Below are 20,056 nucleotides of genomic sequence, written 5' to 3'. Positions count from 1 at the left end.
TCCATCGTCATTAGGTGGCCCTGAACGTTACAATTCACTATCAGTTTTTCGTCGCATTCGATAATCTAGATTCACAGCAGAACGGCCATAAGGTGCCCGAGGCAGCAATAGACCCATGGAGTCAAGTCGGCTGGAGGACGATGTATTGAATCGGGACGCAATTTGAGTGATCCATCGTCATTAGGTGGCCCTGAATGTTACGATTCACTATCAGTTTTTCGTCCGATTCCAAAATCTTTGACTCACAGCAGAACGGCCATAAGGTGCCCGAGGCAGCAATAGACCCATGGAGACAAGTCTGCAGGATGACGATGTATTGAATCGCGACGCAATTTGAGTGTTCCATCGTCATTAGGAGGCCCTGAATGTTAGAATTAACTATCAGTTTTTCGTCCCATTCGATAATCTAGAATCACGGGAGAACGACCATAAGGTGCCCGAGGCAGCAATAGACCCATGGAGACAAGCCTGCTGGATGACGATGTATTGAATCGGGACGCAATTTGTGTGGTCCATCCTCATTAGGTGGCCCTGAATGTTACAATTCGCTATCAGTTTTTCGTCCGATCCGAAAATCTTTGACTCACAGCAGAGCGGCCATAAGGTGCCCGAGGCAGCTATAGACCCATGGAGACAAGTCTGCTGGAGGACTATGTATTGAATCGGGACGCAAATTGAGAAGATCCATCGTCATTAGGTGGCCCTGAATGTTACAATTCACTATCAGTTTTTCGTCAGATTCGAAAATCTTTGAGTCACAGCTGAACGGCCCTAAGGTGCCCGAGGCAGCAATAGACCCATGGAGACAAGTCTGCTGGAGCACGAGGTATTGAATCGGGACGCAATTTGAGTGTTCCATCCTCATTAGGAGGCCCTGAACGTTACAATTCACTATCAGTTTTTCGTCCGATTCGAAAATCTAGACTCACGGGAGAACGACCATAAGGTGCCCGAGGCAGCAATAGACCCATGGATTCAAGTCGGCTGGAGGACGATGTATTGAATCGGGACGCAATTTGAGTGATCCATCGACATTAGGTGGCCCTGAATGTTGCAATTCACTATCAGTTTTTCGTCCGATTCGAAAATCTTTGACTCACAGCAGAACGGCCATAAGGTGCCCGAGGCAGCAGTAGACCCATGGAGACAAGCCTGCTGGAGGACGATGTATTGAATCGGGACGCAATTTGAGTGATCCATCGTCATTAGGTGGCCCTCAACGTTACAATTCACAATCAGTTTTTCGTCCGATTCGAAAATCTTTGACTCACAGCAGAACGGCCATAAGGTGCCCGAGGCAGCAATGGACCCATGTAGACAAGTCTGCAGGATGACGATGTATTGAATCGCGACGCAATTTGAGTGTTCCATCGTCATTAGGAGGCCATGAATGTTAGAATTAACTATCAGTTTTTCGTCCCATCCGATAATCTAGACTCACGGGAGAACGACCATAAGGTGCCCGAGGCAGCAATAGACCCATAAAGACAAGTCGGCTGGAGGACGATGTATTGAATCGGGACGCAATTTGAGTGATCCATCGTCATTAGGTGGCCCTGAACGTTACAATTCACTATCAGTTTTTCGTCCGATTCGAAAATCTTTGACTCACAGCAGAACGGCCATAATGTGCCGGAGGCAGCAATAGACCCATGGAGAGTAGTCTGCTGGAGCACGAGGTATTGAATCGGGACGCAATTTGAGTGTTCCATCGTCATTAGGTGGACCTGAACGTTACAATTCACTATCAGTTCTTCGTCCGATTCGAAAATCTTTGACCCACAGCTGAACTGATGACCCATGGAGACAAGTCTGCAGCATGACGATGTATTGAATCGCGACGCAATTTGAGTGTTCCATCGTCATTAGGAGGCCATGAATGTTAGAATTAACTATCAGTTTTTCGTCCCATTCGATAATCTAGACTCACGGGAGAACGACCATAAGGTGCTCGAGGCAGCAATAGAGCCATGGAGACAAGTCGGCTGGAGGACGATGTATTGAATCGGGACGCAATTTGAGTGATCCATCGTCATTAGGTGGCCCTGAACGTTACAATTCACTATCAGTTTTTCGTCCGATTCGAAAATCTTTGACTCATAGCAGAACGGCCATAATGTGCCCGAGGCAGCAATAGACCCATGAAGACTGGTCTGCTGGAGCACGAGGTATTGAATCGGGACGCGATTTGAGTGTTCCATCGTCATTAGGAGGCCCTGAACGTTACAATTCACTATCAGTTTTTCGTCCGATTCGAAAATCTATGACTCACAACACAACGCCCATAAGGTGCCCGAGGCAGCAATAGACCCATGGAGACAAGTCGGCTGGAGGACGATGTATTGAATCGGGACGCAATTTGAGTGATCCATCGTCATTAGGTGGCCCTGAAAGTTACAATTCACTATCAGTTTTTCGACGATTCGAAAATCTTTGACTCACAGCAGAACGGCCATAAGGTGCCCGAGGCAGCAATAGACCCATGGAGACAAGTCTGCTGGAGGACGATGTATTGAATCGGGACGCAATTTGAGTGATCCATCGTCATTAGGTGGCCCTAAACGTTACAATTCACTATCAGTTTTTCGTCCCATTCGATAATCTAGACTCACAGCAAAACGGCCATAAGGTGCCCGAGGAAGCAATACACCCATGGTGTCAAGTCGGCTGGAGGACGATGTATTGAATCGGGACGCAATTTCTGTGGTCCATCCTCATTAGGTGGCCCTGAATGTTACAATTCACTATCAGTTTTTCGTCCGATTCGAAAATCTTTGACTCACAGCAGAACGGCCATAAGGTGCCCGAGGCAGCAATAGACCCATGGAGACAAGTCGGCTGGAGGACGATGTATTGAATCGGGACGTAATTTGTGTGATCCATCGTCATTAGGTGGCCATGAATGTTACAATTCACTATCAGTTTTTCGTCAGATTTGAAAATCTTTGAGTCACAGCAGAACGGCCATAAGGTGCCCGAGGCAGCAATAGACCCATGGAGACAAGTCTGCTGGAGGACGATGTATTGAATCGGGACGCAATTTGAGTGATCCATCGTCATTAGGTGGCCCTGAACGTAACAATTCACTATCAGTTCTTCGTCCGATTCGAAAATCTTTGACCCACAGCAGAACGGCCATAAGGTGCCCGAGGCAGCAATAGACCCATGGAGACAAGTCGGCTGGAGGACGATGTATTGAATCGGGACGCAATTTGAGTGATCCATCGTCATTAGGTGGCCCTGAACGTTACAATTCACTATCAGTTTTTCGTCCGATTCGAAAATCTTTGACTCACCGCAGAACGGCCATAAGGTGCCCGAGGCAGCAATTGACCCATGGAGACAAGTCTGCTGGAGGACGATGTATTGAATCGGGAAGCAATTTGAGTGTTCCATCGTCATTAGGAGGCCCTGAATGTTACAATTAACTTTCAGTTTTTCGTCCCATTCGATAATATAGACTCACGGGAGAACGACCATAAGGTGCCCGAGGCAGCAATAAACCCATGGAGACAAGTCTGCTGGTGGACGATGTATTGAATCGAGACGCAATTTGAATGATCCATCGTTATTAGGTGGCACTGAACGTTACAATTCACTATCAGTTTTTCGTCCGATTCGAAAATCTTTGACTCACAGCAGAACGGCGATAAGGTGCCCGAGGCAGCAATAGTCCCTTGGAGACAAGTCTGCTGGAGCACGAGGTATTGAATCGGGGCGCAATTTGAGTGTTCCATCGTCATTAGGAGGCCCTGAACGTTACAATTCACTATCAGTTTTTTGTCCGTTTCGAAAATCTAGACTCACGGGAGAACGGCCATAAGGTGCCCGAGGCAGCAATAGACCCATGGAGACAAGTCTGCTGGAGGACGATGTATTGAATCGGGACGCAATTTGAGTGATCCATCGTCATTAGGATGCCCTGAATGTTAGAATTAACTATCAGTTTTTCGTCCCATTCGATAATCTAGACTCACGGGAGAACGACCATAAGGTGCCCGAGGCAGCAATAGACCCATGGAGACAAGCCTGCTGGAGGACGATGTATTGAATCGGGACGCAATTTGAGTGATCCATCGTCATTAGGTGGCCCTGAATGTTACAATTCACTATCAGTTTTTCGTCCGATTCGAAAATCTTTGACTCACAGCAGAACGGCCATAAGGTGCCCGAGGCAGCAATGGACCCATGTAGACAAGTCTGCAGGATGACGATGTATTGAATCGCGACGCAATTTGAGTGTTCCATCGTCATTAGGAGGCCATGAATGTTAGAATTAACTATCAGTTTTTCGTCCCATCAGATAATCTAGACTCACGGGAGAACGACCATAAGGTGCCCGAGGCAGCAATAGACCCATAAAGACAAGTCGGCTGGAGGACGATGTATTGAATCGGGACGCAATTTGAGTGATCCATCGTCATTAGGTGGCCCTGAACGTTACAATTCACTATCAGTTTTTCGTCCGATTCGGAAATCTTTGACTCACAGCAGAACGGCCATAATGTGCCGGAGGCAGCAATAGACCCATGGAGACTAGTCTGCTGGAGCACGAGGTATTGAATCGGGACGCAATTTGAGTGTTCCATCGTCATTAGGTGGACCTGAACGTTACAATTCACTATCAGTTCTTCGTCCGATTCGAAAATCTTTGACCCACAGCAGAACTGATGACCCATGGAGACAAGTCTGCAGCATGACGATGTATTGAATCGCGACGCAATTTGAGTGTTCCATCGTCATTAGGAGGCCATGAATGTTAGAATTAACTATCAGTTTTTCGTCCCATTCGATAATCTAGACTCACGGGAGAACGACCATAAGGTGCCCGAGGCAGCAATAGACCCATGGAGACAAGTCGGCTGGAGGACGATGTATTGAATCGGGACGCAATTTGAGTGATCCATCGTCATTAGGTGGCCCTGAACGTTACAATTCACTATCAGTTTTTCGTCCGATTCGAAAATCTTTGACTCACAGCAGAACGGCCATAATGTGCCCGAGGCAGCAATAGACCCATGAAGACTGGTCTGCTGGAGCACGAGGTATTGAATCGGGACGCAATTTGAGTGTTCCATCGTCATTAGGAGGCCCTGAACGTTACAATTCACTATCAGTTTTTCGTCCGATTCGAAAATCTATGACTCACAACACAACGCCCATAAGGTGCCCGAGGCAGCAATAGACCCATGGAGACAAGTCGGCTGGAGGACGATGTATTGAATCGGGACGCAATTTGAGTGATCCATCGTCATTAGGTGGCCCTGAACGTTACAATTCACTATCAGTTTTTCGACGATTCGAAAATCTTTGACTCACAGCAGAACGGCCATAAGGTGCCCGAGGCAGCAATAGACCCATGGAGACAAGTCTGCTGGAGGACGATGTATTGAATCGGGACGCAATTTGAGTGATCCATCGTCATTAGGTGGCCCTAAACGTTACAATTCACTATCAGTTTTTCGTCCCATTCGATAATCTAGACTCACAGCAAAACGGCCATAAGGTGCCCGAGGAAGCAATACACCCATGGTGTCAAGTCGGCTGGAGGACGATGTATTGAATCGGGACGCAATTTCTGTGGCCCATCCTCATTAGGTGGCCCTGAATGTTACAATTCACTATCAGTTTTTCGTCCGATTCGAAAATCTTTGACTCACAGCAGAACGGCCATAAGGTGCCCGAGGCAGCAATAGACCCATGGAGACAAGCCTGCTGGAGAACGATGTATTGAATCGGGACGCAATTTGAGTGATCCATCGTCATTAGGTGGCCCTGAACGTTACAATTCACTATCAGTTTTTCGTCCGATTCGAAAATCTTTGACTCACAGCAGAACGGCCATAAGGTGCCAGAGGCAGCAATAGACCCATGGAGACAAGTCGGCTGGAGGACGATGTATTGAATCGGGACGCAATTTGTGTGATCCATCGTCATTAGGTGGCCATGAATGTTACAATTCACTATCAGTTTTTCGTCAGATTTGAAAATCTTTGAGTCACAGCAGAACGGCCATAAGGTGCCCGAGGCAGCAATAGACCCATGGAGACAAGTCTGCTGGAGGACGATGTATTGAATCGGGACGCAATTTGAGTGATCCATCGTCATTAGGTGGCCCTGAACGTAACAATTCACTATCAGTTCTTCGTCCGATTCGAAAATCTTTGACCCACAGCAGAACGGCCATAAGGTGCCCGAGGCAGCAATAGACCCATGGAGACAAGTCGGCTGGAGGACGATGTATTGAATCGGGACGCAATTTGAGTGATCCATCGTCATTAGGTGGCCCTGAACGTTACAATTCACTATCAGTTTTTCGTCCGATTCGAAAATCTTTGACTCACAGCAGAACGGCCATAAGGTGCCCGAGGCAGCAATAGACCCATGGAGACAAGTCTGCTGGAGGACGATGTATTGAATCGGGACGCAATTTGAGTGATCCATCGTCATTAGGTGGCCTGAACGTTACAATTCACTATCAGTTTTTCATCGCATTCGATAATCTAGACTCACAGCAGAACGGCCATAAGGTGCCCGACTCAGCAATAGACCCATGGAGTCAAGTAGGCTGGAGGTCGATGTATTGAATCGGGACGCAATTTGAGTGATCCATCGTCATTAGGTGGCCCTGAATGTTACAAGTCACTATCAGTTTTTCGTCCGATTGGAAAATCACACTCACAGCAGAACGGCCATAAGGTGCCCGAGGCAGCAATAGACCCATGGAGACAAGTTGGCTGGAGGACGATGTATTGAATCGGGACGCAATTTGAGTGATCCATCGTCATTAGGTGGCCCTGAATGTTACAATTCACTATCAGTTTTTCGTCCGATTCGAAACTCCTTGACTCACAGCAGAACGGCCATATGGAGCCCGAGGCAGCAATAGACCCATGGAGACAAGTCTGCAGGATGATGATGTATTGAATCGCGACGCAATTTGAGTGTTCCATCGTCATTAGGTGGCCCTGAATGTTAGAATTAACTATCAGTTTTTCGTCCCATTCAATAATCTAGACTCACGGGAGAACGACCATAAGGTGCCCGAGGCAGCAATAGACCCATGGAGACAAGTCGGCTGGAGGACGATGTATTGAATCGGGACGCAATTTGGGTGATCCATCGTCATTAGGTGGCCATGAATGTTACAATTCCCTATCAGTTTTTCGTCCGATTCGAAAATCTTTGACTCACAGCAGAACGGCCATAAGGTGCCCGAGGCAGCAATAGACCCATGGAGACAAGTCTGCAGGATGACGATGTATTGAATCGGGACGCAATTTGTGTGGTCCATCCTCATTAGGTGGCCCTGAATGTTACAATTCACTATCAGTTTTTCGTCCGATTCGAAACTCTTTGACTCACAGCAGAACGGCCATAAGGTGCCCGAGGCAGCAATAGACCCATGGAGACAAGCCTGCTGGAGGACGATGTATTAAATCGGGAGGCAATTTGAGTGATCCAACGTCATTAGGTGGCCCTGAACGTTACATTTCACTATCAGTTTTTCGTCCGATTCGAAAATCTTTGACTCACAGCAGAACGGCCATAAGGTGCCCGAGGCAGCAATAGACCCATGGAGACAAGTCGGCTGGAGGACGATGTATTGAATCGGGACGCAATTTGAGTGATCCATCGTCATTAGGTGGCACTGAGTGATACAATCCACTATCAGTATTTCGTCAGATTTGAAAATCTTTGAGTCATAGCAGAACGGCCATAAGGTGCCCGAGGCAGCAATAGACCCTTGGAGACAAGTCTGCTGGAGCACGACGTATTGAATCGGGGCGCAATTTGAGTGTTCCATCCTCATTAGGAGGCCCTGAACATTACAATTCACTATCAGTTTTTTGTCCGATTCGAAAATCTAGACTCACGGGAGAACGGCCATAAGGTGCCCGAGGCAGCAATAGACCCATGGAGACAAGTCTGCTGGAGGACGATGTATTGAATCGGGACGCAATTTGAGTGATCCATCGTCATTAGGTGGCCCTGAATGTTACAATTCACTATCAGTTTTTCGTCGCATTCGATAATCTAGACTCACAGCAGAACGGCCATAAGGTGCCCGAGGCAGCAATAGACGCATGGAGTCAAGTCGGCTGGAGAACGATGTATTGAATCGGGACGCAATTTGAGTGATCCATCGTCATTAGGTGGCCCTGATGTTACAATTCACTATCAGTTTTTCGTCCGATTCGAAAATCTTTGACTCACAGCAGAACGGCCATAAGGTGCCCGAGGCAGCAATACACCCATGGAGACAAGTCTCCAGGATGATGATGTATTGAATCGCGACGCAATTTGAGTGTTCCATCGTCATTAGGTGGCCCTGAACGTTACAATTCACTATCAGTTTTTCGTCCGATTCGAAAATCTTTGACTCACAGCAGAACGGCCATAAGGTGCCCGAGGCAGCAATAGACCCATGGAGACAAGTCTGCAGGATGACGATGTATTGAATCGCGACGCAATTTGAGTGTTCCATCGTCATTAGGAGGCCATGAATGTTAGAATTAACTATCAGTTTTTCGTCCCATCCGATAATCTAGACTCACGGGAGAACGACCATAAGGTGCCAGAGGCAGCAATAGACCCATGGAGACAAGTCGGCTGGAGGACGATGTATTGAATCGGGACGCAATTTGAGTGATCCATCGTCATTAAGTGGCCCTGAACGTTACAATTCACTATCAGTCTTTCGTCCGATTCGAAAATCTTTGACTCACAGCAGAACGGCCATAATGTGCCCGAGGCAGCAATAGACACATGGAGACTAGTCTAATGGAGCACGAGGTATTGAATCGGGACGCAATTTGAGTGTTCCATCGTCATTAGGTGGACCTGAACGTTACAATTCACTATCAGTTCTTCGTCCGATTCGAAAATCTTTGACCCACAGCAGAACTGATGACCCATGGAGACAAGTCTGCAGGATGACGATGTATTGAATCGCGACGCAATTTGAGTGTTCCATCGTCATTAGGAGGCCATGAATGTTAGAATTAACTATCAGTTTTTAGTCCCATTCGATAATCTAGACTCACGGGAGAACGACCATAAGGTGCCCGAGGCAGCAATGGACCCATGGAGACAAGTCGGCTGGAGGACGATGTATTGAACCGGGACGCAATTTGAGTCATCCATCGTCATTAGGTGGCCCTGAACGTTACAATTCACTATCAGTTTTTCGTCCGATTCGAAAATCTTTGACTCACAGCAGAACGCCCATAGGGTGCCCGAGGCAGCAATAGACCCATGGAGACAATTCGGCTGGAGGACGATGTATTGAATCGGGACGCAATTTGAGTGATCCATCGTCATTAGGTGGCCCTGAAAGTTACAATTCACTATCAGTTTTTCGACGAATCGAAAATCTTTGACTCACAGCAGAACGGCCATAAGGTGCCCGAGGCAGCAATAGACCCATGGAGACAAGTCTGCTGGAGGACGATGTATTGAATCGGGACGCAATTTGAGTGATCCATCGTCATTAGGTGGCCCTAAACGTTACAATTCACTATCAGTTTTTCGTCCCATTCGATAATCTAGACTCACAGCAAAACGGCCATAAGGTGCCCGAGGAAGCAATACACCCATGGTGTCAAGTCGGCTGGAGGACGATGTATTGAATCGGGACGCAATTTCTGTGGCCCATCCTCATTAGGTGGCCCTGAATGTTACAATTCACTATCAGTTTTTCGTCCGATTCGAAAATCTTTGACTCACAGCAGAACGGCCATAAGGTGCCCGAGGCAGCAATAGACCCATGGAGACAAGCCTGCTGGAGAACGATGTATTGAATCGGGACGCAATTTGAGTGATCCATCGTCATTAGGTGGCCCTGAACGTTACAATTCACTATCAGTTTTTCGTCCGATTCGAAAATCTTTGACTCACAGCAGAACGGCCATAAGGTGCCCGAGGCAGCAATAGACCCATGGAGACAAGTCGGCTGGAGGACGATGTATTGAATCGGGACGCAATTTGTGTGATCCATCGTCATTAGGTGGCCATGAATGTTACAATTCACTATCAGTTTTTCGTCAGATTTGAAAATCTTTGAGTCACAGCAGAACGGCCATAAGGTGCCCGAGGCAGCAATAGACCCATGGAGACAAGTCTGCTGGAGGACGATGTATTGAATCGGGACGCAATTTGAGTGATCCATCGTCATTAGGTGGCCCTGAACGTAACAATTCACTATCAGTTCTTCGTCCGATTCGAAAATCTTTGACCCACAGCAGAACGGCCATAAGGTGCCCGAGGCAGCAATAGACCCATGGAGACAAGTCGGCTGGAGGACGATGTATTGAATCGGGACGCAATTTGAGTGATCCATCGTCATTAGGTGGCCCTGAACGTTACAATTCACTATCAGTTTTTCGTCCGATTCGAAAATCTTTGACTCACAGCAGAACGGCCATAAGGTGCCCGAGGCAGCAATAGACCCATGGAGACAAGTCTGCTGGAGGACGATGTATTGAATCGGGACGCAATTTGAGTGATCCATCGTCATTAGGTGGCCTGAACGTTACAATTCACTATCAGTTTTTCATCGCATTCGATAATCTAGACTCACAGCAGAACGGCCATAAGGTGCCCGACTCAGCAATAGACCCATGGAGTCAAGTAGGCTGGAGGTCGATGTATTGAATCGGGACGCAATTTGAGTGATCCATCGTCATTAGGTGGCCCTGAATGTTACAAGTCACTATCAGTTTTTCGTCCGATTGGAAAATCACACTCACAGCAGAACGGCCATAAGGTGCCCGAGGCAGCAATAGACCCATGGAGACAAGTTGGCTGGAGGACGATGTATTGAATCGGGACGCAATTTGAGTGATCCATCGTCATTAGGTGGCCCTGAATGTTACAATTCACTATCGGTTTTTCGTCCGAATTGAAAATCTTTGACTCACAGCAGAACGGCCATATGGAGCCCGAGGCAGCAATAGACCCATGGAGACAAGTCTGCAGGATGATGATGTATTGAATCGCGACGCAATTTGAGTGTTCCATCGTCATTAGGAGGCCCTGAATGTTAGAATTAACTATCAGTTTTTCGTCCCATTCAATAATCTAGACTCACGGGAGAACGACCATAAGGTGCCCGAGGCAGCAATAGACCCATGGAGACAAGTCGGCTGGAGGACGATGTATTGAATCGGGACGCAATTTGGGTGATCCATCGTCATTAGGTGGCCATGAATGTTACAATTCCCTATCAGTTTTTCATCCGATTCGAAAATCTTTGACTCACAGCAGAACGGCCATAAGGTGCCCGAGGCAGCAATAGACCCATGGAGACAAGTCTGCTGGATGACGATGTATTGAATCGGGACGCAATTTGTGTGGTCCATCCTCATTAGGTGGCCCTGAATGTTACAATTCACTATCAGTTTTTCGTCCGATTCGAAACTCTTTGACTCACAGCAGAACGGCCATAAGGTGCCCGAGGCAGCAATAGACCCATGGAGACAAGCCTGCTGGAGGACGATGTATTAAATCGGGAGGCAATTTGAGTGATCCAACGTCATTAGGTGGCCCTGAACGTTACATTTCACTATCAGTTTTTCGTCCGATTCGAAAATCTTTGACTCACAGCAGAACGGCCATAAGGTGCCCGAGGCAGCAATAGACCCATGGAGACAAGTCGGCTGGAGGACGATGTATTGAATCGGGACGCAATTTGAGTGATCCATCGTCATTAGGTGGCACTGAATGATACAATCCACTATCAGTTTTTCGTCAGATTTGAAAATCTTTGAGTCACAGCAGAACGGCCATAAGGTGCCCGAGGCAGCAATAGACCCATGGAGACAAGTCTGCTGGAGGACGATGTATTGAATCGGGACGCAATTTGTGTGGTCCATCCTCATTAGGTGGCCCTGAATGTTACAATTCACTATCAGTTTTTCGTCCGATTCGAAACTCTTTGACTCACAGCAGAACGGCCATAAGGTGCCCGAGGCAGCAATAGACCCATGGAGACAAGCCTGCTGGAGGACGATGTATTGAATCGGGACGCAATTTGAGTGATCCAACGTCATTAGGTGGCCCTGAACGTTACAATTCACTATCAGTTTTTCGTCCGATTCGAAAATCTTTGACTCACAGCAGAACGGCCATAAGGTGCCCGAGGCAGCAATAGACCCTTGGAGACAAGTCTGCTGGAGCACGACGTATTGAATCGGGGCGCAATTTGAGTGTTCCATCCTCATTAGGAGGCCCTGAACATTACAATTCACTATCAGTTTTTTGTCCGATTCGAAAATCTAGACTCACGGGAGAACGGCCATAAGGTGCCCGAGGCAGCAATAGACCCATGGAGACAAGTCTGCTGGAGGACGATGTATTGAATCGGGACGCAATTTGAGTGATCCATCGTCATTAGGTGGCCCTGAATGTTACAATTCACTATCAGTTTTTCGTCGCATTCGATAATCTAGATTCACAGCAGAAAGGCCATAAGGTGCCCGAGGCAGCAATAGACCCATGGAGTCAATTCGGCTGAAGGACGATGTATTGAATCGGGACGCAATTTGAGTGATCCATCGTCATTAGGTGGCCCTGATGTTACAATTCACTATCAGTTTTTCGTCCGATTCGAAAATCTTTGACTCACAGCAGAACGGCCATAAGGTGCCCGAGGCAGCAATAGACCCATGGAGACAAGTCTGCAGGATGATGATGTATTGAATCGCGACGCAATTTGAGTGTTCCATCGTCATTAGGAGGCCCTGAATGTTAGAATTAACTATCAGTTTTTCGTCCCATTCGATAATCTAGACTCACGGGAGAACGACCATAAGGTGCCCGAGGCAGCAATAGACCCATGGAGACAAGTCGGCTGGAGGACGATGTATTGAATCGGGACGCAATTTGAGTGATCCATCGTTATTAGGTGGCCATGAATGTTACAATTCACTATCAGTTTTTCGTCCGATTCGAAAATCTTTGACTCACAGCAGAACGGCCATAAGGTGCCCGAGGCAGCAATAGACCCATGGAGACAAGCCTGCTGGAGGACGATGTATTGAATCGGGACGCAATTTGAGTGATCCATCGTCATTAGGTGGCCCTGAACGTTACAATTCACTATCAGTTTTTCGTCCGATTCGAAAATCTTTGACTCACAGCAGAACGGCCATAAGGTGCCCGAGGCAGCAATAGACCCATGGAGACAAGTCTGCAGGATGACGATGTATTGAATCGCGACGCAATTTGAGTGTTCCATCGTCATTAGGAGGCCATGAATGTTAGAATTAACTATCAGTTTTTCGTCCCATCCGATAATCTAGACTCACGGGAGAACGACCATAAGGTGCCAGAGGCAGCAATAGACCCATGGAGACAAGTCGGCTGGAGGACGATGTATTGAATCGGGACGCAATTTGAGTGATCCATCGTCATTAGGTGGCCCTGAACGTTACAATTCACTATCAGTTTTTCGTCCGATTCGAAAATCTTTGACTCACAGCAGAACGGCCATAATGTGCCCGAGGCAGCAATAGACCCATGGAGACTAGTCTAATGGAGCACGAGGTATTGAATCGGGACGCAATTTGAGTGTTCCATCGTCATTAGGTGGACCTGAACGTTACAATTCACTATCAGTTCTTCGTCCGATTCGAAAATCTTTGACCCACAGCAGAACTGATGACCCATGGAGACAATTCTGCAGGATGACGATGTATTGAATCGCGACGCAATTTGAGTGTTCCATCGTCATTAGGTGGCCATGAATGTTACAATTCACTATCAGTTTTTCGTCAGATTTGAAAATCTTTGAGTCACAGCAGAACGGCCATAAGGTGCCCGAGGCAGCAATAGACCCATGGAGACAAGTCTGCTGGAGGACGGTGTATTGAATCGGGACGCAATTTGAGTGATCCATCGTCATTAGGTGGCCCTGAACGTTACAATTCAATATCAGTTCTTCGTCCGATTCGAAAATCTTTGACCCACAGCAGAACGGCCATAAGGTGCCCGAGGCAGCAATAGACCCATGGAGACAAGTCGGCTGGAGGACGATGTATTGAATCGGGACGCAATTTGAGGGATCCATCGTCATTAGGTGGCCCTGAAAGTAACAATTCACTATGTTTTTCGTCCGATTCGAAAATCTTTGACTCACAGGAGAACGGCCATAAGGTGCCCGATGCAGCAATAGACCCATGGAGACAAGTCTGCAGGATGACGATGTATTGAATCGCGACGCAATTTGAGTGATCCATCGTCATTAGGTGGCCATGAATGTTACAATTCACTATCAGTTTTTCGTCAGATTTGAAAATCTTTGAGTCACAGCAGAACGGCCATAAGGTGCCCGAGGCAGCAATAGACCCATGGAGACAAGTCTGCTGGAGGACGGTGTATTGAATCGGGACGCAATTTGAGTGATCCATCGTCATTAGGTGGCCCTGAACGTTACAATTCAATATCAGTTCTTCGTCCGATTCGAAAATCTTTGACCCACAGCAGAACGGCCATAAGGTGCCCGAGGCAGCAATAGACCCATGGAGACAAGTCGGCTGGAGGACGATGTATTGAATCGGGACGCAATTTGAGGGATCCATCGTCATTAGGTGGCCCTGAAAGTAACAATTCACTATCAGCTTTTCGTCCGATTCGAAAATCTTTGACTCACAGGAGAACGGCCATAAGGTGCCCGATGCAGCAATAGACCCATGGAGACAAGTCTGCAGGATGACGATGTATTGAATCGCGACGCAATTTGAGTGATCCATCGTCATTAGGTGGCCATGAATGTTACAATTCACTATCAGTTTTTCGTCAGATTTGAAAATCTTTGAGTCACAGCAGAACGGCCATAAGGTGCCCGAGGCAGCAATAGACCCATGGAGACAAGTCTGCTGGAGGACGATGTATTGAATCGGGACGCAATTTGAGTGATCCATCGTCATTAGGTGGCCCTGAACGTTACAATTCACTATCAGTTCTTCGTCCTATTCGAAAATCTTTGACCCACAGCAGAACGGCCATAAGGTGCCCGAGGCAGCAATAGACCCATGGAGACAAGTCGGCTGGAGGACGATGTATTGAATCGGGACGCAATTTGAGTGATCCATCGTCATTAGGTGGCACTGAAAGTAACAATTCACTATCAGTTTTTCGTCCGATTCGAAAATCTTTGACTCACAGGAGAACGGCCATAAGGTGCCCGATGCAGCAATAGACCCATGGAGACAAGTCTGCAGGATGACGATGTATTGAATCGCGACGCAATTTGAGTGTTCCATCGTCATTAGGAGGCCCTGAATGTTAGAATTAACTATCAGTTTTTCGTCCCATTCGATAATCTAGACTCACGGGAGAACGACCACAAGGTGCCCGAGGCAGCAATAGACCCATGGAGACAAGTCTGCTGGATGACGATGTATTGAATCGGGACGCAATTTGTGTGGTCCATCCTCATTAGGTGGCCCTGAATGTTACAATTCACTATCAGTTTTTCGTCCGATTTGAAACTCTTTGACTCACAGCAGAACGGCCATAAGGTGCCCGAGGCAGCAATGGACCCATGGAGACAAGCATGCTGGAGGACGATGTATTGAATCGGGACGCAATTTGAGTGATCCAACGTCATTAGGTGGCCCTGAACGTTACAATTCACTGTCAGTTTTTCGTCCGATTCGAAAATCTTTGAGTCACAGGAGAACGGCCATAAGGTGCCCGATGCAGCAATAGACCCATGGAGACAAGTCGGCTGGAGGACGATGTATTGAATCGGCACGCAATTTGAGTGATCCATCGTCATTAGGTGGCCCTGAAAGTTACAATTCACTATCAGTTTTTCGTCTGATTCGAAAATCTTTGACTCACAGCAGAACGGCCATAAGGTGCCCGATGCAGCAATAGACCCATGGAGACAAGTCTGCTGGAGGACGATGTATTGAATCGGGACGCAATTTGAGTGATCCATCGTCATTAGGTGGCCCTGAACGTTACAATTCACTATCAGTTTTTCGTCGCATTCGATAGTCTAGATTCACAGCAGAACGGCCATAAGCTGCCCGAGGCAGCAATAGACCCATGGAGTCAAGTCGGCTGGAGGACGATGTATTGAATCGGGACGCAATTTGAGTGATCCATCGTCATTAGGTGGCCCTGAATGTTACAATTCACTATCAGTTTTTCGTCCGATTCCAAAATCTTTGACTCACAGCAGAACGGCCATAAGGTGCCCGAGGCAGCAATAGACCCATGGAGACAAGTCTGCAGGATGACGATGTATTGAATCGCGACGCAATTTGAGTGTTCCATCGTCATTAGGAGGCCCTGAATGTTAGAATTAACTATCAGTTTTTCGTCCCATTCGATAATCTAGACTCACAAGAGAACGACCATGAGGTGCCCGAGGCAGCAATAGACCCATGGAGACAAGTCTGCTGGATGACGATGTATTGAATCGGGACGCAATTTGTGTGGTCCAACCTCATTAGGTGGCCCTGAATGTTACAATTCACTATCAGTTTTTCGTCCGATTCGAAAATCTTTGACTCACAGCAGAACGGCCATAAGGTGCCCGAGGCACCAAATAGATCCATGGAGACAATTCTGCTGGAGGACGATGTATTGAATCGGGACGCAATTTGAGTGATCCATCATCATCAGTTTTTCGTCCGATTCGAAAATCTTTGACTCACAGCAGAACGGCCATAAGGTGCCCGAGGCAGCAATAGACCCATGGAGACAAGTCGGCTGGAGGACGATGTATTGAATCGGGACGCAATTTGAGTGATCCATCGTCATTAGGAGGCCTTGAACGTTATAATTCTCTATTGGTTTTTCGTCCGATTCGAAAATCTTTGACTCACAGCAGAACGGCCATAACGTGCCCGAGGCAGCAATAGACCCATGGAGACAAGTCGGCTGGAGGACGATGTATTGAATCGGGACGCAATTTGAGTGATCCTTCGTCATTAGGTGGCCCTGAATGTTACAATTCACTATCAGTTTTTCGTCCGATCCGAAAATCTTTGACTCACAGCAGACCGGCCATAAGGTGCCCGAGGCAGCAATACACCCATGGAGACAAGTCTGCTGGAGGACTATGTATTGATTCGGGACGCAAATTGAGTGATCCATCGTCATTAGGTTGCCCTGAATGTTACAATTCACTATCAGTTTTTCGTCAGATTCGAAAATCTTTGAGTCACAGCTGAACGGCCATAAGGTGCTTGAGGCAGCAATAGACCCATGGAGACAAGTCTGCTGGAGCACGAGGTATTGAATCGGGACGCAATTTGAGTGTTCCATCCTCATTAGGAGGCCCTGAACGTTACAATTCACTATCAGTTTTTCGTCCGATTCGAAAATCTAGACTCACGGGAGAACGACCATAAGGTGCCCGAGGCAGCAATAGACCCATGGAGACAATTCGGCTGGAGGACGATGTATTGAATCGGGACGCAATTTGAGTGATCCATCGTCATTAGGTGGCCCTGAACGTTACAATTCACTATCAGTTTTTCGTCCGTTTCGAAAATCTTTGACTCACAGCAGAACGGCCATAATGTGCCCGAGGCAGCAATAGACCCATGGAGACTAGTCTGCTGGAGCACGAGGTATTGAATCGGGACGCAATTTGAGTGTTCCATCGTCATTAGGAGGCCCTGAACGTTACAATTCACTATCAGTTTTTCGTGCGATTCGAAAATCTATGACTCACAACACAACGCCCATAAGGTGCCCGAGGCAGAATAGACCCATGGAGACAAGTCGGCTGGAGGACGATGTATTGAATCGGGACGCAATTTGAGTGACCCATCGTCATTAGGTGGCCATGAATGTTACAATTCACTATCAGTTTTTCGTCAGATTTGAAAATTTTTGAGTCACAGCAGAACGGCCATAAGGTGCCCGAGGCAGCAATAGACCCATGGAGACAAGTCTGCTGGAGGACGATGTATTGAATCGGGACGCAATTTGAGTGATCCATCGTCATTAGGTGGCCCTGAACGTTACAATTCACGATCAGTTCTTCGTCCGATTTGAAAATCTTTGACCCACAGCAGAACGGCCATAAGGTGCCCGAGGCAGCAATAGACCCATGGCGACAAGTCGGCTGGAGGACGATGTATTGAATCGGGACGCAATTTGAGTGATCCATCGTCATTAGGTGGCCCTGAAAGTTACAATTCACTATCAGTTTTTCGTCCGATTCGAAAATCTTTGACTCACAGGAGAACGGCCATAAGGTGCCCGATGCAGCAATAGACCCATGGAGACAAGTCTGCAGGATGACGATGTATTGAATCGCGACGCAATTTGAGTGTTACATCGTCATTAGGAGGCCCTGAATGTTAGAATTAACTATCAGTTTTTCGTCCCATTCGATAATCTAGACTCACGGGAGAACGACCATAAGGTGCCCGAGGCAGCAATAGACCCATGGAGACAAGTCTGCTGGATGACGATGTATTGAATCGGGACGCAATTTGTGTGGTCCATCCTCATCAGGTGGCCCTGAATGTTACAATTCACTATCAGTTTTTCGTCCGATTCGAAACTCTTTGACTCACAGCAGAACGGCCATAAGGTGCCCGAGGCAGCAATAGACCCATGGAGACAAGCCTGCTGGAGGACGATGTATTGAATCGGGACGCAATTTGAGTGTCCCATCGTCATTAGGTGGCCCTGAACGTTACAATTCACTATCAGTTTTTCGTCCGAATCGAAAATCTTTGACTCACAGCAGAACGGCCATAAGGTGCCCGAGGCAGCAATAGACCCATGGAGACAAGTCGGCTGGAGGACGATGTATTGAATCGGGACGCAATTTGAGTGATCCATCGTCATTAGGTGGCCCTGAATGTTACAATCCACTGTCAGTTTTTCGTCAGATTTGAAAATCTTTGAGTCACAGCAGAACGGCCATAAGGTGCCCGAGGCAGCAATAGACCCATGGAGACAAGTCTGCTGGAGGACGATGTATTGAATCGGGACGCAATTTGAGTTATCCATCGTCATTAGGTGGCCCTGAACGTTACAATTCACTATCAGTTTTTCGTCCGATTCGAAAATCTTTGAGTCACAGCAGAACGGCCATAAGGTGCCCGAGGCAGCAATAGCCCCATGGAGACAAGTCTGCTGGAGGACGATGTATTGAATCGGGACGCAATTTGTGTGGTCCATCCTCATTAGGTGGCCCTGAATGTTACAATTCACTATCAGTTTTTCGTCCGATTCGAAAATCTTTGATTCACAGCAGAACGGCCATAAGGTGCCCGAGGCAGCAATAGACCCATGGAGACAAGCCTGCTGGAGGACGATGTATTGAATCGGGACGCAATTTGAGTCATCCATCGTCATTAGGTGGCCCTGAACGTTACAATTCACTATCAGTTCTTCGTCCGATTCGAAAATCTTTGACGCACAGCAGAACGGCCATAAGGTGCCCGAGGCAGCAATAGACCCAAGGAGACAAGTCGGCTGGAGGACGATGTATTGAATCGGGACGCAATTTGAGTGATCCATCGTCATTAGGTGGCCCTGAAAGTTACAATTCACTATCAGTTTTTCGTCCGATTCGAAAATCTTTGACTCACAGGAGAACGGCCATAAGGTGCCCGATGCAGCAATAGACCCATGGAGACAAGTCGGCTGGAGGACGATGTATTGAATCGGCACGCAATTTGAGTGATCCATCGTCATTAGGTGGCCATGAATGTTACAATTCACTATCTGTTTTTCGTCCGATTCGAAAATCTTTGACTCACGGGAGAACGACCATAAGGTGCCCGAGGCAGCAATAGACCCATGGAGACAAGTCTGCTGGATGACGATGTATTGAATCGGGACGGAATTTGTGTGGTCCATCCTCATTAGGTGGCCCTGAATGTTACAATTCACTATCAGTTTTTCGTCCGATACGAAACTCTTTGACTCACAGCAGAACGGCCATAAGGTGCCCGAGGCAGCAATAGACCCATGGAGACAAGCCTGCTGGAGGACGATGTATTGAAGCGGGACGCAATTTGAGTGTCCCATCGTCATTAGGTGGCCCTGAACGTTACAATTCACTATC

This window comes from Schistocerca cancellata, unplaced genomic scaffold, assembly GCF_023864275.1.
Source record: "Schistocerca cancellata isolate TAMUIC-IGC-003103 unplaced genomic scaffold, iqSchCanc2.1 HiC_scaffold_780, whole genome shotgun sequence".
In the NCBI taxonomy this organism is placed as follows: Eukaryota; Metazoa; Arthropoda; class Insecta; order Orthoptera; family Acrididae; genus Schistocerca; species Schistocerca cancellata.
The sequence above is the reverse complement of the archived record's forward strand: the minus strand, read 5'-3'. Positions refer to the sequence as shown.